The following is a 26,369-nucleotide window of genomic DNA, read 5'->3' on the forward strand; positions in this document are numbered from 1 at the left end:
TTAATTAATTAGAAGAAAAATTGTTCTAGCATTTTCTTTAACTTTTTTTATTAAATTGTTTAACCAAATTGTCAAATTATTGTTATGTAATATATATTTTGTAGACATTAGCACATCTTATGGGGACATGTCTCCTCCCCCACTTGATGGATGAGATGAGGAGATGGCCAAGGCCCAAGAGAGTGAGGCACATCCTTAGAGGGCATGGGTGTCTGAGGTCGTAGTGATGGTTTGCAATTTCAGATAGATTATTGCAACAAATTGGCTAGAGTTTTGGTTGACAAGGGAGTCCGCTTTGTGAGGGCTCGAGATACCAAAAAAAATCCTAGGTTCGTGGATCTGTACAGGGATTTTCCATGCAAGATGATGTCTCTTGGGCATCATATAATCAGAGCTATTAAGGTATTGGTAGTGATGAGGAATGCAAGGCATGCAATGAAAAATAAATCAATGAGGGTGGCGATGATGATGATGAGCGTGGTGATCATGATGCTTCTGGTAGTACCACTCCATCGGATCATGGTTGTTAGGGTGTCGGTGATCCTTCTGGTAGTGCCACCCCATCGAATCATGGTTGTTAGGGTGTTGGTGATCCTTATGGTAGTACACCTCCTTGTAAGTCGTCTGATGATGATATTCTAGAGTTAGAGGGTGTGCCTTATGTTTCTCCTGACAAAGAAGATCAACGACCTCCTCCTCCACCTCAGATTTTGATAGGCCACATTGAGGGAGTAGTTAACCATCCATCATATTCTAATGCAAACCAAGATGACACGATACATAATATATATATATATATATATATATATATATATATATATTTCATTATTTTTCTTAATGTTTATGTACTTAATTTATATGTTGGTGTTTATGTGTATATTGTTAACATGTTAGATATGTTCCTTTAATGTGCTTGCGGATAAATGCGTATGTGATTGCAGTTATTTGACATGAGATTTATATTAATTTGAGGATGCATGTGGTGATGATATTAGATTACAATGTTTGTGTTTTGTTAGATGTGATCACGATGATGATGCCCTGCTAGATTATTAAATTTGTGTTCTATCTAATGTCGTTTATATGTGCTAAAGGTGTATATAATTAGATGATGATAGTGAATTCGAATGTGTATCTTAAATGATGCTTATGTTTGTTAGATGGTTATAATCATTATGTTTAATTTTATGAAATAATATTTATTATAGATTATGTATTGGGGAGATTATATCAAACATTTATTTATGAAATTCCATGAAAAATGAACTACTTAAAAAAATTGCAAAGATACTTTTATAAATTACAAAGTTTAGTATGGTTGAAACTATGATTGTAAAATTATGATAAATATTTTTCTATTGCTTAGATAGTTCATGGATATTCAATCTAACTTAATTAGTAAAATATTTCAATAATCATAAGAAAAAAATAATTAAAGGTAAAATAATTTAGTTAGTTCTTAATAAGTAAAAAAATGTGCAGCTCATTCAATTTTTAAAATAAAATACTAATAAAAATAAACTATTGAAAAATACAATTTAACTAATTCAATATTGGTTTATAAAATTTAATCTATTGTTAAATTTAAAAAACTTAAGTTAGAATTTTTTTAAATTAATTTAGATTTAATGTAACTTAAAAGAATCTATTTAAAAAAAATTAATTTATTACTAAAGTTATGAGATTTTCAAGCAATTTAAATTTAATATATATAGGAACTCTTACCATTTTGAATTAGAAATTTCTCTCTCTAAAGATGAGGATCAAGAAATTTAAAATAAGGCTTGTGAAGTTATTTGTATTTGGGGATTTTCTCTATTGGAAGTTCTCCCTTAAAAAGGCAAGTGAACTTTTTTCTAGTAATAAAGATATAACATTTTGGTGCTATTTTGGTTTTTTATTTTCTGTTGTACTAGTTTACATTTAACTCTTTCTGATAATAAATATGAGTTAAATAATACAAAAATGATATAGTATATTAGATTTAAACTTTTGACAAGTAATATATTTGGTTATTTCTTAATGAACAACTCAAAAAATATTATTTTCTCCACATACTTATCATGAGATAGTCACTAAAATTCATGTTTTCACATTTCTCCTAGCTAATATTACATCATGTTCACAATGATAAAGAAACGTCTACTTGAAATAATTTACTTATAAATACATAAAAATAGATATTTATTTTACATAATCTAAATAGGAAATAAAAATGCATCACCAAGTCTATTTGAAAGTCAAACAAATGCCTCTTAATCACCATCACACTGTTTATCATTTAATTCTTAGCCATAAAAAAATTATTAATTTAACTTTTATAAGTACCATTGAAAAGAAAAGTCAAAACTATTCCATTATCTATGAAGAAAAAATTAAAACCTCTCATGCATCCATGTAAGCCCATTGTTTCTCTTATGGTCCATAAAAAGATATTGTCAACATTTTATACATGAATAAGACCTCATTTTATTTTAAGTAATGTTGCAAGAATTGTAATTTAAATATAGTAAACATGAATTTACCTCTCATGTCAAGAATTTAATCTTCCATATTAATACACAATTTTTTCTTTGTTAAGGTCCTCATAGAGTTATCTGTACATGATGATTTATATAGATTTTGAACTAAAAAAGAAGAAAAAACATGTGAACTAATTAATAAACCAATAAGTATCTAAATCAAGACTAAATCTTTAATGTTATTTCTACATCCACTATTTCCTTCTCATTTTCCTATTTGAGAGGGATTGTGACCTTGAATCCTTATTATCATAGATATTGTACACAATTGGAAATACTTAGTTTTAAATGTAAAAATGTTTACATTGAAAAAAAAAGTGTAAAAACATTTTTGAATCTTACCAGTTATATTATAAAATTCCAACAAGACAAATAAAATCACAACATAATTAGTGAAATAAAGTAAACAAAAACATACAACAATGGTATAAATTATGAAATAACACAAGTAAATATCACTCTCCATTATCATCGTCCTGATTATATTCCTTGCTTGGCATGATAACATTTTTGTTCTCAAAAATATGTTTTGAATTAGGTTCGTGTCTTAATACGAACCACCAATCCCTATCCAACACATGTTGGTAAAAAAACACCTTATTGCAGTGTTTTGGGAAAACATAAGGCTCCTTAGCTTCATGTCACATATTTCTATATTTGATATATATTAGCTCACTATCCTAATACTCCTTTACATTATTCCAATCAAAGGTGTCCCACCACTTGCACCTAAAAGTAAAACATTGGAACAATGAGAAGTCCACTTGAATGATCTCTTGTATCTTTCCAATGTAACCTAGCGTCCCCTACATTAGGTTTTGATCACGGTGACTAGCATGACTAGATTGGCTGAACTTGACTTCCACTCCACAGTCTTGTGTCATGCATCCATCATCAACATCCTTCATGCGCAATGATGTCCATATGCCCACATAGATGCGAACAAATGAGCTTATAAAAAAGTGAAAAAATCACAGTGTCATGTGTCTAATACCCTGAACATAATTAAATATATATATGTATGTGTGTGTGTTACAATTCAAAGGTGCAATGTGAAGTTAAAACTATACAGAAAGAGATTATAGTTACTAAAATACTGCACCCAATCCCTATGTTTAGAGCATCCTCTTTAGCACGTGGATAATGACTAGATGCACCATATTTCTTTCTGACTTGATCAACAACCCAACTGTTAGGGCATGTCATTGACATATTTTCTTTTAACTAATCAGTAAAATGAACACTTTTACCATTCAATTGTCTAAATTATTTCTTGTCACTATCTCATTTCCTCCTCTTTTGCTTTTACAATGCAACCTGCAGTTGTGTCACTTCCATATTGTAAAGAATTAATTTGTTGATGGTTTCAATTTCTAAATTCGCTAATGCAATCAAACCAATATATCTATATATATATATATATATATATATCTTACATATGAGATTAAAATATGCATTAACATCAAATTCAGTGTGAATAGTTACTGTGTAGTAATTTGAAAAATGATAAGCATGCACTGACTATTTATCTTTTTTTTGCTAAAGCAAGAGACGATCCTTCTATATCATTAAGACAAAAATAAATTACATAGTTTACAACTGTCCACTCGACAAAGTGGACTCAAAACAAGGGTGCTAACCGCCCATGGCAAGATCCCCCAACCCAATACATTTAACCGAAAAAACCTTTAGAATACAGAACCTAAATGTGTTGACTAATGCCAAACTGAGCAATTGCCTGTGCCATCACTCACTCAACCTACCAATCCACAACTTGATCTGACGGCAGAGGAGAATTTCACACCGAGAAGGCAAACAGAACTTAACTCCCCGGCCCCACAAAACTGCACTATCAATCTTGATCGTTGATCCCTACCACAAAATCTGACGGATCAAATGAATATCACACTGCCCAACATGCCAATCTATAGTGTACGATACGAGTGGTATACAATCCCGGCCCCCGCCATGCGTCATATGTTGTATGGGATCGCTCCCAAAACGCGAAAATCGCTTCCTTCTTGAGAGGCGAGCGATCAAACAAATACCACTCAAAAAGTGGTTTTGTCTGCCGAGGAGGGGAAGAAGGTGTATTACGGCTGCCATAAAAGACATGGTCCCCGTCCTTCATCTTCTAGCCCAAATTCCTGAACCCGAAACTAAAATTCGTGCTGAATTTTCCTTAGGGCGACCACCCACCATACTGAGAAACCCACCTGCCAAACACCAGAGATTTCTAAGGTTGAAATTGTCTGTGCTGCTGAGGCAGACCGATGCTTGCCCTTTGCCCAAGGCCTGCCATTCTCCCACGACCAGTCTGACCAAAATTGTTGACATATACATAGTCCAAATCATAGGGACCTTGCTTCTATGGCTTTGTTTCGATACCCTTCTCTATCTTCTTTCGCTTGGTTATGACAGAGAATTTTAAGACTGCCCTGAGGCACTACTTGCCATCCCATAGAAACTCTGCGATCATTACAATTTACACCTTGGTTTGCTAGTATATCCGCCAGTTTGTTGGCTTTTCTATAGACATGGTTGAATCTTACTGTGTGTAGTCCCTGCAGGTGACATTGAATTCTTTGGAAAACCTGGATTAATCTCCAGTGATTTGAGACTTTCTCCGTCTCTGTTCCGTAACTGATTCTCTTGACCGAGTGAATGACTAATTCAGAGTCCGCTTCTATGATCACGTTTAGGTAGTTGTCCTACTTTATAAATTCTAAACATTGCTCCATAGCCATTAATTCCACCATATTTTTGGTGGCTTTTCCTAAATGACAATGAAAGAGGAAGAGAATGCTCCCAAATTCATCTCGAAGAACCCCTCAAAAACCCGCAGTTCCCGGGTTGCCTTTTGAAGCTCCATCTATGTTGTATTTCAAAAACCCCTTTGGGGGAGGATGCCAGAAATCCTTTTCTGTTTCCTTTAGGATTACTTTTCTGTCCAGATCATGTGCAATAAGCCCCTGCATCCCCAGCTGCCTAAGAATTCTCTTTTTAGTCATTGAGGGAGGATTGTTGGGGAGATTCTTCACTGTGGTACCAACTATTTCCTTGAGTTGTTTTAAGATCTGCTCAAACAAGCGAAGAGAGGTATTCTTTTCATTTTTGAATATTCTTTTGTTTCTTTCTTTCCATACATTCCATACAATGAAGCTTAGCATGAGACCCCAAGCATAGTTGAGAACTCCATTGTCTGAGAAATTTCTTCTTTAGCTGCTCAGGGTGTTAATGGTGTTCTCTTTGTCCCTATTAGATTGTTGTAAAATGGAGGCAAAAGTATCCCATAACCTAGAAGTAAAAGTGCAGCTATTGAGAAGATGTTCCATTGTCTCCTCTTGGGTTTCACAGAGCTGGCATCTAGAAGGCCCTATGATACCTCTTTTCCATATATTGTCCCAAGTCAAGATCTTCTTGTGATGCACCAGCCACATGAAGAGTTTAATCTTCATCCACCCCTGGTGTCTCCATAGGTTCTGCCAGATTCTGTCTGGGGCTTGGGACTCCATCCCAAGGAGAAAACCTTTAGCCTCCTTAATATTAAAGATGCCTTCTTTATTGTTGCCCCATCTTAGTTGGTCCTGCCCCACAGTTACTAAAATCATTCTTTGTTCCAAAATTCTCACGAGTTCCTCTGCTTTTGTTTTCAAGGGCCTGCTATCCCTACAGTCTATGTTTCTCAAAGTTCTCCATTTTCTTGAATTGTTGGTGTGGTCCCAAAAATATTTTACCTTTGTTAATCCTTGGTTATCCATCTCATGCTTGAGGTCCAAAAAGTCCTCTTTTAACAATGTTGGTTCTTGTTGCCATTTATCCTCCTAGAATAGTGCAAGATCACCCTCTCTGATTTCCCAGAAACTGTTTCTTTGTACTAAGCCTCTGTTCTCCCAGGCCTTGTTCCAGATGAATGAGCCCCTTATATTTCTAGCCATCCTTATGAGATCAGTGTGGTGCCAAGAGTTGGCATGTTTTTCTTTCTAGATACTTGCCCATTGAGCCTTTGGATCTTTAACCTAATGCCACTAGAGTTTGGCCCCTAGAACGTTACTAAGAATCTCCTGGTCGTCCAAGCCTAGGCACCCTAGGTTCTTGGGTTTACATATCTTTTCCCAAGAGACTAAAGCTCATTTCTTTCTTGTCTCCTCCTTGCCCCAGAGAAAGTCTCTTTGGATGTTTCTGAATTGCTGCAAAACTCCTTTTGGAGCTGGGAGAGCTGAAAGCATAAAAACTGGGATAGATTGTAGCACCGACTTTGTTAGCACTAATCTACCAACCAGATTTAAAGATCTGATGGTCCATTTTCTGACTTTATCCTGCATCTTATTGATCAACGGTTCCCAAATTCTCTTATGCAAAGGTTTTGCAGTTAGAGGCACTCCTAAATATTTAGAAGGGAGGGAATCCCTTTGAAAGCCAAGAATTCTGGAGATGTTTTTCTGAATAGCAATATTGGTATTAAAGAAAAATATTTTTGATTTGGAAAGATTAACTTCCATACCTGTTGCCCTGGAAAAGTCATACAGAATTTGTTTGTACACTAAAGCCTCCTTGACTATGGGGATACCTTGTAACAAGGTGTCATCTACAAATTGTTGATGAGTCAAAACCTATCCATTCTCCATAAGTTAAAGACCCTGGATTTTACCCATAACTCTAGCTTGCTTGATAGCATGCCAAAGTCCTTCCATCATGAGGATGAAGAGAAAGGGTGAGAGTGGATCTCCTTGTCTAAGGCCTCTTGAAGGAAGAAAAATCTCCGAGGGAGAGCCATTTACCAGAATTGAAAAACTAGAAGAAGTCATGAGGGCCATGACCCATCTAACCCAGTTATGATCAAAACCGAACGCAATGGGCACTTTCCTGATGTAGGTCTAATTTACTTTGTCATATGCTTTGGCTATATCCAGTTGCATGATCAATCCAACTTTTCTTTTGCTAGTTAAGGAGTGCACCACATCATGAGCTTGAATAATGTTGTCTAGAATCTGTCTGAGTTCAACATAATCGGATTGTTCCCCCGATACCAGAGAAGGAAGCAAAGGTTTGAGTTTGTTGGCCACTACCTTGGATATTATCTTGTAGACCACATTGCATAAAGCTATGGGTCTAAACCTTTCCGGAGTTTGAGCATTGTCCTGTTTCAGAATCAAGGAGATGAAGGAGGTATTGAGCACCTTCAAAATAGTCTTGTTCAACCTAGAGTCCTCCACAACCCTCAATATATCCTGTTTAACAATATTCCAGTAGGCTTTAAAGAAATCTACATTAAATCCATCTGGGCCTGGTGCTTTGCCATTCTGCATATCTTTAAGGATTTCATTGACCTCCTTTTCAATCATTGGTCTGTTAAGGTTGAAATTGTCCTCTCTAGAAACCAGCTTGGGAATATGTCTGGTCAAGTCCCTAATGAAATGATCTCTTTCTGGGTTGGTCTCCTGAGCTATGCCTCGGAAGTGCTGAACCAACACAGCTTCTATGCCTTCATGGGATTGATGAATCTGCCCCTCCTCATCCTTGATCGAAGAGATCCTGTTGTGAGCTCTGTTGGCTATGGTGGATCTGTGAAAAAATCTAGTATTGTGTTCTCCCTCTTTTAGCTATTGATCTTGGGATTTTTATCTCCAAAATATTTCATCTTGTTTGCACAAGTTATCCCAATCTTGATGATGTTTCTTGACTTGCTCATTTTTATCTTTATCAAAGCCTTCCTTGATCATGACTTGGTTGAGTTCCTACATTTTATTTTCAATAGATTTCTTTTCAACAAAAATATTGCCAAAATCCTTCTTGTTCCAATCTTTGAGTCTCATCTTGATGTGCTTTAATCTTTTGTGTAGAAGGAACATTTTTTCTCCCTGAATATGCAAATCTTCTTCCCACCATTTTTCAATATTGCTCATAAAATCTGGGTGAGAAAGCCATATATTCTCAAATCTGAAGGGTCTATTCTGAGGTGTCCCTATGCCCTGAATCTCCATTTGCACCGGCCAGTGATCAGAGCCTCCGAAGGGGAGAACCCTCACTATTATTTCCTTATCTATTAGTATAAGGTCCTCAGAGATTATGAATCTATCTAACTTGGAGGCTACCCGAGACTCTCCTCCTCTTTGGTTATTCCATGTAAAACAGCCATTATTTGTCTCCATATCCACTAGCTTCATGTTATCTGTAAAGGTTTGAAAGGCCAAAGAGTATTTGTTTAGAGTTCTGGTTCCCCCTTTTTTCTCCGAAAGTGATTTGATCATATTGAAGTCCCCTCCCATGATCCAAGGTATTTCTGCATGTCTGTCCCTAAGATCCATAAGGGATTCTATAAACTAGAGTTTTTCATCTATCCTTTGAGGGCCATAAACATTCGTGACTAGATAGGTTTCCCTATCCCCAACAGGCTGAATGACCACTGATAAATAATTCCGAGATGCCTCAACATCTATTATGTTTGTTCTTTGGGGATTCCAGAGAGTGAGAATACCTCCTGCTAAATTTTCTGCTTTTACTTCTAGAAACTCAAATCTATTGAGCCATTTGCTATGTATCTGTCTTAACTTTTGAATGGAACATTTCATTTCCTGGATAAAAATTATATCTGGAGCTTCATGTTTCAGTCTATTACTAAGCATTCTCTGTTTTCTTTTACTGCCTAGACCTCTAATATTCCAAGATGTAAACTTCATATTTAAATATTAGTAAAAGAGTAGCTGGCTAGATCTTTCATCTTACCTAAGTCTATCATGAGCTTTCCACATTCCATCAATAGCTCATTCTGCTTTTTCCTACCTCTTTTCTTTCCTGGGTTTCTAGGTGCTAAACCCGGAGTCGGTTTGATCGTTTTCACTCCTTCATTGCTCTGCCTGCCAATGTTTGTTTCCCCCTCCGATCCCTTAGCCTAAGTTCTCCATAAATACAACTACTATATTCTATTGAACTCTTCTTGAGGTAACGATTCTACCCCCCCTAGTTGTTCCCAGAATTAATAACCCCTCCAGATCTAGATGTTCTCTATCAAGAATCTCCTGGAGCTCATTTTCCTCCAGTTCCGCCTCACTTTGGGTCATTTCCTAATCCATCTCCGGTTCTATATCACTCATCATAATCTCCTTCTTTTTATCATTTTCCAGTGTTTTTTCCCTATTTTATTCTTTCTCCTTCTCCCCGTGACTTCCTTCCCATGCTTGATCTTCTGCTGTTAATTCTTCTTCCGCTTTGAGAACTTGGAACTAGTTCTGACTAACCTGTTGCTCTTCCTTTTGTTGTTGCTTTGGCCCCTTTTTCTGCCTTTTCCTTTGTGTACCACTTTATGAAAACTATCAGTGTCTTTCATTGTATTAGTTTTTCTCTTGTTGTCTGCTTTACTGAGAGGGCAGTCTCTAAGAAGGTGCCCATGTTCATGGCATCTACGACACCTAAACAGAATGTGTTCGTAGTCTACTGTTTGTACCCATTCTTCATCAAAAACCTCCAGGATTACTTCATCCGGAAGAGCTCCGGATAAATCCATCTCCACACATATCCTTGCAAAGGAGGTGTATTTTCCCCTTCTTGTGGCTTCAGAAGCTTTAACAAACCTACCTAATTTGTTGCCTATGGCAGCTAACGATTCAGTTTGCCAGTAATCTAGAGGTAAAGAATAAAGTCTCACCCAGACCGGGACCGAAGTGAAAGTTTCCCGCTCCGGCACAAAGTTCATCTTCCATGGCCTCATATAAAGACCTGTTGCTGCGTAGAAGTAGGGCCCTCCTTCAAACACTCTGTCTTTATCTTCAATGTTTGTGAACACCACCGTGAAGAAACCCTTTGACCCAAGATGTAGATCAATACTCCCTTTAGGTTTCCAATGGTATTTGATCCATGTTTGTAAAGCTTTTTCAGTGGGCCATAAACCCATGAATTTACAGATGATTGCATAAGTACTCATGTGGTCCCTGTGTGCCTGCAATGCTGGGTCATTTAAAACCACTTTGGGAGTGATTTCAACTTTGGGTTTACAAGGTCCCTTCTGTTTTTTGTCTTTTGTTCCCTGTTTTTTGTCATCTTCCTCCTTGTCTTTTGTGCCATTGTTCTCCTTCAATCTAGTACCTTCTATTGCCTCTTCCATTTTTCTTCTTCCTTCCTCAACGGTACCTCTACCATTTTCTTGAAGTTTTTTGCCCTTATTGGCCACTGCTTCCTTGTAGGAGGGAGTGGAGCTACCTCCTCTGCAATTTTCCATGGAAAAAAACCTCTGCAGTCGATTGTAACCCTAGTTGTTCACTGCTTCTTCGCTCCCCATGCACTGACTATTTATCATGTGCCTCTTTCCATTCATTTTGACAATACCCCCTTCTCTTTTGTCTTCATCCATTTCTTCATCCCAAATCACTGCACCTAATGTGTTTTCAATCTGCTTGATGTACTCGCTGGCATAGTAGAAGACACATACAATATATACCTCTCTGCCATAGACCCCTAGGGTTTTTCCCTTTGTCAAACAAAACCTTTTAATTTATTCATTTACCTCTCTAAGAAAAACATTAAATGAAAAGAAGCTACCCCAACTAATTTAACCTCATCTACTAGGTGAATTAGAAGATGAACATGCAAGTCCATGAAACTCGTCGGCAGTTCCTTCTCAAACATACAAAGAATCTCATCTATCTCTTGATGCCACCATGGAATACTAGCCATATGAATCTCCTTTGATGTGATCCAACATACAAATTCAGATAATTTAGATATGGCATGTCGTAGTTCTTGGGGGAAGTCATGGTTCACACACCCACGCACGAGCAAAGGATAATGACACTACACAGTAAATAGGACATTATACAAAATTTAACTATAAAATATCCCATTACATAAAAATAAAAATAAAAATAAAAGAAATCATGTTTTTGGCATACCTACTCTTAGAAGGTTCAAATGGTCAAGTGATTTCAACCCCGACAAATAGTATTCCATAGTGAAGAAACGTCATAGTGAAAACCCATATAATGAAGGCACCCTCACACTCATTATAAATTCCTTTTCTAGAGAAAGATCATTTTTCTTTAAAATCAATGGGACATCACTTTCTTTAAAAGATGAAGAGGGACTAGCCTCTCCTCTAGTTTCTTGTCTTGGCCAATGTTTCTTTTTATTTTTTGAAGAAATAAGATCTTTGCTAACAATGAATATGTCACTTTCTTTTGATGATATGTGTCTCCATAAATAAGATGAAACATTTTTAAATATATGCATGGGATCTAGTAAGTGGGAAATATTAAGATGCTCCCAATATGGAAGCTCATAAAAGACAAATTTCATTTTCATCCCAATGGGTAATTTCTCAACATAGCTGTCAAAGAATTCTATATCATCGAACATAGGCTCCCCATTTCAATCGAGCATTTCTACAAACTCCTTCTCCTTCTCTCTCTCATATTCTCTATGCCATTAAACTAGTGTCATTATTGCAAGCCTTTAGGTTCTCTCTAGTTTACCATTGAAAGAAGATGTTTCTCTTCTATAAGGGTGTTCTTTTGGGAGGAATACCCTGGAGCAGTTATACATTGGCTTTCGTAGGTGGTTAGACCACCTAGCCTTCAGAGAAGGTCCAAAATATTTACATCCATGATACCATTTTGTTACAAGACTTGCATAATTATTGTATACAGGCCAACACTTTAGCAACCATGAAGATTGGAACAATTGCAGTGAATTAAATTAATATGTGAAAACATATTGTTAAGTATATAAAAAATCAATAAAATGTAATTTACTAGAGAAAACTCCTATGTCTGGATAATCATGTACGATGTAAGTACATCTGCCATACAACATAAAACTCCTCTTTGTTGTGATAGGTCTTGATACATCATACACATGTACATCCCTTTCCATAATTCCTTCAATTCATCTACTAATGATTGTAAGTAGACATCTATATTCTTCACTTCTCTTCTATCAGGGACTATGAGAGCCAACATAAGATGTTCATTCTTCACAGGTAACCAAGGGGGGATATTATTATTGATCGCTACTACAAGCCAAGTAGAATAGTTGGTGTTTTGGATGAAATATGGGTTGATGTCATCCATGGCTATGTGTTGTGCCCTACAACAACCCCCCATTTCATAACAATTTTATCACAAACAATTTACATATGAAATGGGTCCCTTTTAAAATTTTTAATCGGCATTAATAAACTTGTTCAAATAAGGTATGATAATCAAATGAATTTATGCAAAAAACCCTTATTGAGCAAGTGATAAGCAATTTTTGGTTAAGTCCAAAGAAGTAATCGCAAGTTCGGTTGCTATCTTAGTTTTTCCCGATGCGATATCGCTATCGGCCATCGGCAATAGCAAATGCACACACAAAAGGGCACATACCTTTTCCCCGATGCGACGCGATATCGGCGATCGGCTATCGGCATGCCACTACTCCGGCCCGATGCGATATCGGCTATCGGCATTCGCTAAAAGCAATTGATACACATTTGGGGGTTATGTTCGCGCGCCGAATGCGATATCGCAATTGGCGTTCGCTAAAAAACTTTCCCAAGTGATAACGCCACACACACACTTCCGATGCGATATGATGACGCATAATGATGACCTCAGTTCCAAAAGGTGATTATTTCAAAGCATTAAAGTTATATTTAAAATCGATTTGACAAAATCACAGATTTCAAAAAGCCGTTAAGTAAAGGGATAAGGTAATGCATGCGTATTTAAAAGCTTTGCCCCTTCGAATTAACGAGCAATTACGATTAGACCTTTGAAAGATCTATTACACGCTTTAAGGAGTCATTCGGTTTAATAACTTAAGTAATGGTCATTTATGAAGCTGTAGGCTGTAAAATCACCATTATTACATCTACGGTGCCTGCTCAAATCATTAGATCCGCAGCCTCTTTTAGGAATAATCTCGCCACGCTTCAAATCATATATTTATCCCGTTATGGATTGTCATTGTTATTTCTTTGTTACGATTTCTCTTGCACTTGTGTAGAATTCGACTAACGAGAGAAGTCTGAATATGATGGGAAAAAAGTCCAAGAAGATGGCAGGTTCTACTGCAACACCCGCCTCAGGCCAAGCTGCTACACCTTCTAGGAAGGGCTTAATCTCAGATACTACATGCACTGGTCTTACTGGTACTACATGGCAAGGGACATACAATTTGCTAGAAGGAGAACAACCAGAAGTGACAGTAACGGAGGCAAGTGTGGATGAATTAAGAAAGTCTGAGGCAACTCTTAAAGATTTGGCTGACTCTTTTCTGCACAGAATAGCAGCCAGGGAACAAGTCCTGCCTTATACTGATGTGGTACGTTGGGCAATTGAAGAAGTTCCTCTCACTAATAGAACCTTCGTTTCTAAGGATAGAAGGATTTTCGGCTCCTTCAAGCCTGAAGACTTAAGACAAATGTATCATTTGCCCAATCCCGAGCAAGTCTATAACAGAGCATTCGTGGAAAAATTTGCCAGAGAAAATGAATCACCAGCCGAACCTCTACGAGAGTGGAGGCAAAATCCAGCAAAACACAAACAGGATATGTCGGGTAAGTACTCCAATGCCTCTCTGGCTTCACCTTACTGCTATGCTGGAATTATGATGTGTAGATTGTGGGGATTTCATGATTCTGCAAATATCCATGTTGATATGGTTCCCTTAATGGAAGCGGCCGTTAATAGTATAATTATGGATTGGGCCACTATCCTGTCTGATAAGTTGGTCTTAGCTATTCGTGAGTTTAGGGCCAAAACCAGAGTCAGTGAGAGAAAAATCCCACCTTTTTATTACTCTGCATACATTATGGATGCCCTTTGTTTTAATTCTGAGTTTCCTGTCCTTGGTTGGAGATGGACAACCCATGACCCAACACCTATTCATTTGTATCATCGTAAATTGTGGAAACCGTCTCACAAAGACCATTTGTACCAAATTTGCAATGGTTTTATGGTTCCCGTTCACTATTCTATTTTTGACAGACCTATCCCTAGGATTTCCTATGAAGCCTCTTTTGACCTGCCAGCCGTAGCCCATTGGTTCGGCGAAGAATGTTTTTCTTATATCAGAGTTTTTGGAAGCAAGGCCAGGCCACATGTTCTTCCCGTATACATCCCAGACAAACTGTTGGCCCGAGAAATCTCTTATCAGATAATGTCTGAAGGTGTTACCCAAACTCTCAAAGAGGAGAAGAAGAGAGGATGGCCATCGTTTCCTTTAAGAATTGGAGTTTATACACTGTTAAATTATAAACATGCAGAAAAGGAAGCAGCAAAACTCCAAATGCTATCTCTAGTTTCTATTCCCAACAGACTCTATGACCCGAACAAGGCTGCTTTCATTGCCTTGGAACAGGCTAAGCTGACAAAGGTGGTTCACCAAGAAGACCAGTTTGACGACCTGTTCATGGGTGCTGATTCAATAAGCCAAGTCAAACAACTTGCTGCAATGAGATATGAAGATATGGAATTAACTGAATTTAATAAACTTAGAAAGCAAAGGTTGCAAACTTTGCCTCTAAAGTTATTATCTACAACCCCAACTTCATCCTCAAGCGAGCCTGATCAGCCAGAAATAAATTCACCTCCCGTTACAATTAGAGAACAGGAGGAAAGTCAAAGAAAACTGCAGGCAGAAAGGCAGCAAAAAGCACAAATTGAACAAGAGCAGAGAAGGCAAAGGGAGGTAGAAGAGCAGAGAAAGCAAAGAGAGATAGAAGAACAGAGGAAACGAGAGGAAGAAGAAAAAATAAGGAAAGAACTGGAAGATAGGAAGAAAAAGGAATTAGAGGAACAGCAGTGGAGAGTACAAGAGGAGCAACAGCGGAAGGCATTCGAAGAACAACAGAGAATTGAAAAAGAAAAAGAACAGAGTAAGCAAATCTCTGTCGATACTGAATTGATTGAGGAATGGAACCAATTTGATTCCATTATAAGTGGTAAAGAAGCCTCCAAAGACTCAGATGCCTTAAAGACTCCCGATATTACTGTTTCTCCGGTTCTTGAAGGAACCAGCGGCCCACCCACAGTACAGAACGTTGAAGAAGTTACTCAGAATCCATCTGATCAAGTTGATCTTCAGGTAGAGGAAATTCCTCCTCTAGACATTTTCTACAGCCCTAAGCATAAAGCCGTTGTAAGACGCTCAAGGAAGAGGCGAAGGCTTGATCAACTTTCTGTCTCAAATGAGCAAACAGTCACGGGCAATGTCATCTGGAAGGGAGAATTAAGTCCCTCTGAAGATTTAACAAAGCTGTCGCAATTTGCGGGAGCCTATTCAGCAGCAACCATTGACAAAGCATCCGAAGTGAGTCTTCTTTTGAAGACTAAAGAGCATGAGGTATATGCATTGCAAGCAGAAGTGATAGAGGCAAAGAATAAAACGACACAGGCGGAAGAACAATTGCTGGCTCAACAACAAGAGAATCATTTGTTAACCCAGCAAATTGAAAAACTAAGGATAGACCAAAGTGACATTAAAGCACGTGAATTAGCAGAGGCATTATCACAGTTGGAAGCATCAAATGAGCTGTTAATGAAATCTAAAGAAGATCAAATAGTTCAGCTCTCAGCACAACTTGAAGGTATTAAAGGCGCCAAGAGTATTGAAGATTTCAGAACAGAGGCAACTCTGATAAATGGCGCTTTAATATCTCAGATTAGACTTTTGTGCCAACAGCTAGTTGAGGCTGAGTCACTTTGTGATATATCTACAGCAGTATGTAAGCAAATCGAGAAAGCCAGGACTAACTTGGATCAGGCCGAAGATGAAATAATAGAATATATTGAATGGCAAGATACTCCAGAAGGGCAAGCTGCTAATTTAGCCCGAATCAGTGAAACATACAAGAACATACTTTTCATGGAATGGGAAACACAGGTAATGAAGGCAGAGAGGGCAGCATCCAGATGCAAAACAATTTCCATGAACATGATCAATATAGTCAATGATACATTGTATCTGGCTAACATGATTTCACAATGCACACCTGGAAACATAACAACCGCAAATATGCTGGAGCATAAGAATTATCTTAAGCTGGAAGAACAAGGGCGGTTAATTGCTGGAGTAAATACCTTGACCTCCGATGCATACTGGCTTTTCTTGATTGAACCGCATTCTCAAAGGTCGGCTCTCAACTGTCTAACCGACGCTCTCCAATACCTGATTGCCGATTTCCAAGATGCCACATATGATGCACACCTGACTTCTCGCCTCAATACTCCACCTGAAGTAGAGCCAATGCTGGCTATATGTCAGCGAAAGAATAAAGGCAAAGAGACAGCTGACTGAAGCATCGCCACCGACTGCCGATTCACCCAAATTGCAAAATGATATTTGTTGATGCCGATTTCTTAGTTTTCAGTTTTTAGATATTTAGTAGTTAGATTAGAATAGTATTTATAGACCCTTTCATTGTTTTGGAAAGGGTCGTAAAATTTTGTAAAAGACTAAAAGGCTGAAGTTTGCACTATTGTGCTTCAGTCTATATTCTTTTTGAAACTCGACCACTGGTCCTTAATTTTACTTGGAATGCTGTTTAAGTAAATTGTGCACTATTGTCGTTTGCTTGGAATGCTTTCTGGTTGGAAGGAAGGACTGCTACATAGCGATTAATACATTGGATTGATCAAACAGCTTGCATGGTACTATTATCTGTATCTGTTCTCTTTTCAGTTATATGAATTGCTGTGTTATTACTTTGCTATTATTGAATACATGTATGCAATACAACAATAAGTCTTCATTTCATATCACTATTGAATGTTTTGAGATTTGTTATCTTTCACCCATGTATGTATCAATGATATAAATGACTGAGTACAGTAATTCGCTATTATAGCTCTGCGTAACTACTTACGCAGAGCAATCTCAAATGATTAAACATTTATGCTTGTTGTTAGTGTCATCTATATGCCTGTCATTAAGCATAGTTTATTAAACGCTGTACTGTCCGAATTGATAAGTCCCGGATTAGCTTATAGTTTTTGTATTTCTTTTATAGTTTAGTTATTTTGTTTATTATCATTTCATATTTTAAATCATCCATCCATCCCGTTCACTTATAATCTTTGGGAAACTGGTCCTGTTATCCCCAGTCGGAGCCACTATTCCAAACGGAAAAGGAGCTGCACTAAGTTCCGGACCGGGTGGTTTCCCCGATGTTGTTGCAATGAATTTCAAGGCATCAACATTTCTGGCGCTAGAAGGAGGGCCATCAACTGTGAATGGCAAGTAGGTCCAACCCCACAAACCATTCTAAGAGTAATTCCCCCTCCAAACCATCTTCTCCTTCTTAATCACATGCTGGTTTACCAGCACATGATCAAAGAAAAGAAGAATCAACCACCACTGCTCACACCCATAATATTTCAGAACAATTAAGTCTTGAATCCCCTGAAGTCCAGTCTCTAATCCAGAAACTTCAGAGCTTCTCCATCTCACCACAGAAATCTGAGATATCAGAAAGCAGTGCGACTTCGCAGTTCAACCTCACTCATCCTCTCACCAGACTTCAGAGCGAAAAACTTGGTATTGAACCCACTGAGTTTCCTTTACCCAAAAGGAAAAGGCCAAAGAAAAACACTGAAGGATCTGATAGTGGAGAATTTTCTTCCACATCCTCCATTTCATCTCCTCATCTGCAAAGTCGACCATCCACTCCTCCATTACATATTGTTGTTCATCAGGGAATAGGAGCCTCAATATCCCAACCTGTTCACTCTTCATTTTTGATACTTCCTCAAACATCTGGAACCCCGAAAGTAGTGCCAACCACTGTTGCTAGCACAATGGCAGATCCATGGACTAGGCCAGGTGCAGTCAACATGCCTGGACCATTACATGATCTACCAGACGCTCCCGAAAAATGGTTGCCTAAATTTAATCCAGATAACGGAACCCAAGCTGAAGAACATATTAACAATTTTATGTTAGCAGTCAACTTGAAAGGAGTGACAGAGCAAGATGTTGTTGTCAGACTTTTTCCCTACACTTTACAAGGATCGACAGGATCCTAGTATTTTTCCTTACCTTCTGGTTTAATTACCAGTTGGAACACATGCCAAGAGGAGTTTCTTACGAAGTATGGAGATGATAGGTCCTTAGCTACTTTAATAAATGATCTCTCCAACTTAAGAATAGAGCATAGGGAACTAATAAAAGAGTTTAATGCTAGATTTAATAAACTCCTGAATAAAATCCCTACCGACTCTAAACCAAGTGAACAAATCAGAAGCGAATGGTATATTACTGCCTTACCTGCCAACATAGCTATTTTTGTAGACAGGGCTGGCAAACCTACCTTAGCTGAAAACATGAAAGAAGCACTTGCTGTTGAAAAGCGCATTAATGCTCTTGAGAAGAAAGCTGCTCTTGAAGACCGAAAAGCTAAAAAAGTCTCGTTTAAAGAAGATTCCAAGAAGAAAACCCCAAAGGACCCCTATGATATGGAGGGTTTACAAAAGGTCCTTAAAACATTGTCTAATGAAATGGTTGATATCAAGAAACAGGTGGCTGAAACCTCAAATAAAAGACCATTTAGAACTTTCAAGAAAACAGAGTCAAAGCCACCCAATGTTATATCCAATGCAGACTCAGACCAAGAAGAAGAGGAAGGTGAAACAACTGAACAGACCGATGATGAAGAAGAAGTAGTTGAGTGCCATGGAATGTGGGATTTTATACTCCCAAATTCTGATACTGAGAATGAAGAAGAAGCCTTTCCGGTTACTACAAGAAGTAGAAGCGCTTCTGAACCTGCTCAAACAAAAAAGAGGAGTGTAGGTGCTGCCACACCAAAAGAAAAAGTTCTTCCAAAGAAATCTCCGGTAGCAGCCCCTCAAAACCAACCTCCAATTTCTAATTCTCCTTCAACATCCAAAACACTAGTGGTATCTGACCATATGGAGTATAATATTGTCGATGACATGAAAAAGACCAAGGCAAACATAACTATGTTTGAACTAGGTAAATTAAAACATCAGCAAAAACTGCTCCTAAGGGAATTTAACGCTATTCCCTCTTCCCCTCTTCCCAGTTCAAAAGTTGCTAATGATTCAGGACAACCCCCTCCAGATATGGTCGAGGCTACCGATTCGGTTCTGATTGGAGATAGATCCAATTCTCATACCCCACCTTTTTTGCTCACCTATGAAATCTATAATCGAAATCTGCATAACTGTTTAATTGATTCAGGGGCTTCATCCAATATTATGCCAGCTTCAGTTTGTTCTAAGCTGAACATAGAACCCCAGAAGTCAGCCATCCACATTGTACAGTTAGACAGAACCAAAGTTCAGGTCGTAGGAGAAATTAATTCCGTGACTATCAGGTTGTCTGCTGATCCCAGAATAGTACAGAGAATAGACATTTTGATAGCCGACATACCTGAATTTTACGGTTTAATTTTGAGCAGAGACTGGTCTGAGAAACTACATGGATACATTTCCACCGATTGGTCACATATGTGGCTCCCCTACAAGGGTAAGCCAAATCAAATAAGGATCGACCGTGAGAAGCATATGACTCATACAGTAACCGATTTCGAACAAGAAAATCAGCCGGTGGCTTTCAACAATAACATTTTGGGAAATTATTCTTCACAATCATTCTTTGGCAATTTTATTGCCCAATCTTCCCCTTTTCAAGTTAATCATTGTACATCTCAAGTAGAAAATTTTTCACAATCAAATTTATCCAAATGCTTTAATGTAGATCAAAAGGATGTAAATATTTCTGATTCTCCTTTATTTTGGTCTTTGTATTTTGATGGCTCTAAGTCCAGCGAGGGCTCAGGAGCAGGTTGCATTTTGGTTAGTCCAAAAGGCGAAAAGACAATGCTTTCTTGTAGATTAGAATTTGAATGCACCAACAATACAGCCGAATACGAAGCACTACTTCAGGGATTATATAAGGCAATTGACCTTAAAGTCCAATATTTAAAAGTATTCGGCGATAGTGAGATCATTGTTAAACAGGTAAGGAATACAATCCATTGCCTCTCAAGCCACCTTAAGCATTATCAAACGTTAGTGCAAGATCTCACTTCCCATTTCTCAGCATTCAATATTTTATCAATCCCAAGATCGCAAAATTCAACAGCTGATTTACTAGCCAACGTAGCTTCCAAGCTTCTCCCTTCCGAAGACTATAGTCTTGATAGATTTTCTGTAGAGTTAATTTTTAGACCTTCAGTTCCTGATAACATCACTAGCTGGAGGGTTTTCAACCATGACGAGGATATTCTGCAATTTTTGACCTCTGAAAAGTCCTATGACAATCAAGTCATTGAAGAGGATGAGCATGATTCTCAAATGAAGCAAACATCTCAAGATAACGTTATTCCTAAACCTGTGGTAAAGCTTGAAGACCTTTATGACATTAAAGATAGGTTTAAACCTGTAATTAATGCTAAACTCCAGAGCTCTACTCTTAGGTTTGAATTGATTAATTTAGGAACAGCTCAAACTCCTCAGAATGTAAATTTAGGATTAGGACTTTCTACAATAGAAAAGGAAGCATTTATCAAACTTTTAAGAAAAAATAAACAAGTTTTTGCTTGGAAGTATGATGACCTTAAAACATACGATACATCTATCATACAACACACTATTCCTATGCTTCCCGATCAAAAACCAGTCCAGCAGAAGTTAAGAAAAATCCATCCAAATTTGGAGAGCCAGATAAAGTCGGAACTTAATAAGCTTTTAAAAGCTAAGATTATCTTTCCTGTCCGACACTCAAACTGGGTCTCCAATATGGTACCCGTCAGGAAGAAAAACGGCGACATCAGAATCTGTATTGATTTCAGAAATTTAAATAAAGCAAGCTTAAAAGATAACTTCCCTCTGCCTACCATGGAGCAAATCCTTCAATCGGTAGCAGGATCTGAATTGATGTCTTTTCTGGATGGTTTCTCAGGATACAATCAAGTACTGGTCCACCCTGATGACCAATTAAAAACTACATTCAGAACAAAATGGGGAACTTACGCATACCAAAAGATGCCTTTCGGACTCATAAATGCAGGAGCGACATTTCAAAGAGCTATGGATACAGCCTTTAGAGGGTTAATTAACCGAATAGTAGTTGTCTACCTCGATGACATTACTGTATATTCTAAAAAGAGATATAATCACTTGCATGATTTGAATCAGATTTTTCAACGATGCAAAACATATGGTATCTCTCTTAACCCGAAAAAGTCTTTTTTCGCTCTCAACCAAGGCAAGCTCTTAGGGTTTATTGTATCTAAGGATGGCATTTATGTAGATCCTGAGCGAATTACAGAAATTTCTGAAATTCCTTTTCCACACAATAAAAAATCGATGCAGTCGTTTTTAGGACAAATTAATTTCGTTAAGAGATTTGTTCCAGATTTTTCACAGATTGTACTACCACTGCAAAAGATGATTAAAAAGAATTCAACCTTCAGATGGGGACTAGAAGAAAAGCAAGCTTTTCATGATATTAAACAATCCATAATCAATGTCCCAGCCCTGAATACTCCAAATCTTTCTAATCATTTTACATTATATACTATTGCATCCGACTTTTCTTACGCAGCAGTACTAACTCAGTTGAATGATGATAATTTGGAAGCGCCCATTTCGTTCTTCAGTTCTAACTTCCAAGGCGCCGAATTGAATTATTCAGAAATTGAGAAACAAGCTTTTGCTGTCTTTAAAGCAGTCAAACATTATCGACCCTTTCTTCTTAAAACCCATACTAAAGTAATAGTTCCTTTCTCCGCAGTTAGGCAACTATTAATTCAAAAGGAATTGGGAGAAAAGAGGGCAAACTGGGTCGCAGCCCTCCAAGAATATGATCTAGAAATAAAGCCAGCAAAATTTGTTAAAGGTCAAGGTTTTTGCAGGATCTTAGCAGGAGCATCAAACATTCCTGAATCAGGTGATACAGAGCAAAACCAAGAAGTCAATCAGCTAAGTATACCGGATTCCGAATCTCAATATTCAGATCTAATCTTTTATTTAAAGAATGGTTATGCACCTACCAATTTGTCCTACAAGAATAAGAGAGCCATTAGATTGAAAGCTAAGAGTTTTTCTCTTATTAACGATGTGCTCTTCAGGAGAAACTATGATTCTGTATTACTAAGATGCCTTGAGAAATCTGAAGCGCAAAAGGTTTTGCAGGAGCTACACGATGGACCGGCAGGAGGACATTTTGGAGCTGATACAACAGCTCATAAAGTAATTCATGCCGGATATTACTGGCCTACTTTGTTTAAGGATGCTCATGAATATGTAAGGAAATGCATTAAGTGCCAAACTGCCAGTGGAAGACAACGAAAGCCAGCTTTCCCTTTACAACCAATCAACATTGAACAACCTTTTGAACAATGGGGATTGGACATCATTGGAGAAATAAATCCTTCATCTTCCAAGCAACACAAGTATATCCTTACAGCAACAGATTACTTTACAAAGTGGGTAGAAGCAGTTCCATTAAAGACAACAAACTCGGAAGCAATCATCGAATTTATAGATCAGTTCATCGTAACCAGGTTTGGTGTTCCAAACGCTCTTGTCTTTGATAATGCTTCTTACTTCTCAGGCAATGCAATGATTGATTTCGCTATCAAAAGAGGATTTAAATTAAAATATTCTGCCAACTATTACCCCCAGGGCAACGGTCTAGCAGAATCAACTAATAAAAATCTAATCAAAATCATTAAGCGAACAATTGAAGAAAATCATAAGAACTGGCATAAATCCTTGGTATTTGCATTATGGGCCGATAGAATTACACAGAAAACTTCCATAGGGACCTCTCCTTTTAATCTTGTTTATGGAAAAGAAGCAGTTGTACCAACCAATCTTCTTCTCCCATCTTTAGCCCTAGTGCAATTTATAGACGAAACTCCTTCTTCTTCTATACAGTTTAGACATGATCAAATACTCAAACTTGAAGAAGAAAGGGACAAAGCCAAGGTTACACATGCAAGACATCAGCAAGTCATTAAAGCAGCTTTCGATCTAGCCTCATCCAGCCCTAGACAATTTGAAGTCGGAGATCTAGTCCTGAAATGGGACAAAGCCCACGAAGACAAAGGTAAGCATTCCAAATTCCAAAAACTGTGGCTAGGACCATTTCAAATCTGTGAAAAAGTAGGCCATTCCACATTCATACTTCAAAATCTATCAGGGGTGAGAGATTCTCTCCCTGTCAATGGTCTAATTCTGAAGAAATTCTTTAACTGAGGAGGTAACCCCTTCTCTTTCTAGCTTATTAGTTTTTCATAGTTTGTAGGATTTGTAGGAATAAGAATGTGGGACATTCCCATTGACCTTTCGCTGTAAATAAAAGCTGTCTCGCCATAGTAATATTAATATTTACTTTTTAAAAAATAGCATCCTGAACCAAGAGAGATCATTTCTAGGAAATTAGCTATCTTTTTATTCTAAGCATTTCAGACTCACCTTTGTAAATTTCACTCTGAACAAAGATCTATGAATCATCTTGAGTGGTTGAAATTAGTCCCCAAAGGTTATCTATACGAAAATAGGAGCTAATTCATCTTCAGCATCTTCAACTCTTAAACCTGTCATCCATTTATTCTTAATAAGATAATTGTTCATCCCATTCACCAACAGTTTTTGATTACTCAGAGTGTAATTCTAAAATATAAAAGATTAAAGATAAGAGGTCTTATCACAAGCCTGCTTACCATGTTCATAGGAAAATAATTTAACTGACATTACCAAAACTGCATACCAAATAGGGTAATGGCTTGAAATCTCAAGACAAGGGGTCTCATCACGAGCCAGCTTGTTCAGTTTAATTACTACCTGTGAATGGCATTGTCACCTATCTGGCCACCAAACCAGGACAATGGCTTTTATCTTAAACGGAAAAAGAAATTGAAATTCAAAAAATACGATAATATCTTTTGAATTCATTCTGTTTAGTCACACTCTAAGGTGAATGGAACAATGGACAAGAACATGGTTAAAAGGTAACCCTGCCGAGACTATGAACGTTTGCTGGCAGCAGAGGCTCTACCTGTGATAGAGGAGTTTATTTTAAAAGCTGATATGGAAAAGTTTTCTATTTTTACTTTTACAAACCAATAAGGACTTATTTTAATACTCGAAGTGCATTTATAAAAAGAGGAAGTTTAATGAAGAAACCTGTTTTATTTAGAATCAATAGATATCTAGTTATATTAGAAATTTCCTTTCTTTTATAAAGATTCTATTTGAGAAAATGTAAATATAATTGTTAGTTCAGAGATAACTGGTTCTGCCAGCGAATCGCCAATTGTTGTGCCCTACAACAACCCCCCATTTCATAACAATTTTATCACAAACAATTTACATATGAAATGGGTCCCTTTTAAAATTTTTAATCGGCATTAATAAACTTGTTCAAATAAGGTATGATAATCAAATGAATTTATGCAAAAAACCCTTATTGAGCAAGTGATAAGCAATTTTTGGTTAAGTCCAAAGAAGTAATCGCAAGTTCGGTTGCTATCTTAGTTTTTCCCGATGCGATATCGCTATCGGCCATCGGCAATAGCAAATGCACACACAAAAGGGCACATACCTTTTCCCCGATGCGACGCGATATCGGCGATCGGCTATCGGCATGCCACTACTCCGGCCCGATGCGATATCGGCTATCGGCATTCGCTAAAAGCAATTGATACACATTTGGGGGTTATGTTCGCGCGCCGAATGCGATATCGCAATCGGCGTTCGCTAAAAAACTTTCCCAAGTGATAACGCCACACACACACTTCCGATGCGATATGATGACGCATAATGATGACCTCAGTTCCAAAAGGTGATTATTTCAAAGCATTAAAGTTATATTTAAAATCGATTTGACAAAATCACAGATTTCAAAAAGCCGTTAAGTAAAGGGATAAGGTAATGCATGCGTATTTAAAAGCTTTGCCCCTTCGAATTAACGAGCAATTACGATTAGACCTTTGAAAGATCTATTACACTCTTTAAGGAGTCATTCGGTTTAATAACTTAAGTAATGGTCATTTATGAAGCTGTAGGCCGTAAAATCACCATTATTACATCTACGGTGCCTGCTCAAATCATTAGATCCGCAGCCTCTTTTAGGAATAATCTCGCCACGCTTCAAATCATATATTTATCCCGTTATGGATTGTCATTGTTATTTCTTTGTTACGATTTTTCTTGCACTTGTGTAGAATTCGACTAACGAGAGAAGTCTGAATATGATGGGAAAAAAGTCCAAGAAGATGGCAGGTTCAACACCCGCCTCAGGCCAAGCTGCTACACCTTCTAGGAAGGGCTTAATCTCAGATACTACATGCACTGGTCTTACTGGTACTACATGGCAAGGGACATACAATTTGCTAGAAGGAGAACAACCAGAAGTGATAGTAACGGAGGCAAGTGTGGATGAATTAAGAAAGTCTGAGGCAACTCTTAAAGATTTGGCTGACTCTTTTCTGCACAGAATAGCAGCCAGGGAACAAGTCCTGCCTTATACTGATGTGGTACGTTGGGCAATTGAAGAAGTTCCTCTCACTAATAGAACCTTCGTTTCTAAGGATAGAAGGATTTTCGGCTCCTTCAAGCCTGAAGACTTAAGACAAATGTATCATTTGCCCAATCCCGAGCAAGTCTATAACAGAGCATTCGTGGAAAAATTTGCCAGAGAAAATGAATCACCAGCCGAACCTCTACGAGAGTGGAGGCAAAATCCAGCAAAACACAAACAGGATATGTCGGGTAAGTACTCCAATGCCTCTCTGGCTTCACCTTACTGCTATGCTGGAATTATGATGTGTAGATTGTGGGGATTTCATGATTCTGCAAATATCCATGTTGATATGGTTCCCTTAATGGAAGCGTCCGT

This window comes from Pinus tabuliformis, chromosome 8 (genome assembly GCF_031772625.1).
Source record: "Pinus tabuliformis cultivar Carrire ecotype Pingquan chromosome 8, CPIR1, whole genome shotgun sequence".
NCBI classification, from domain to species: Eukaryota; Viridiplantae; Streptophyta; class Pinopsida; order Pinales; family Pinaceae; genus Pinus; species Pinus tabuliformis.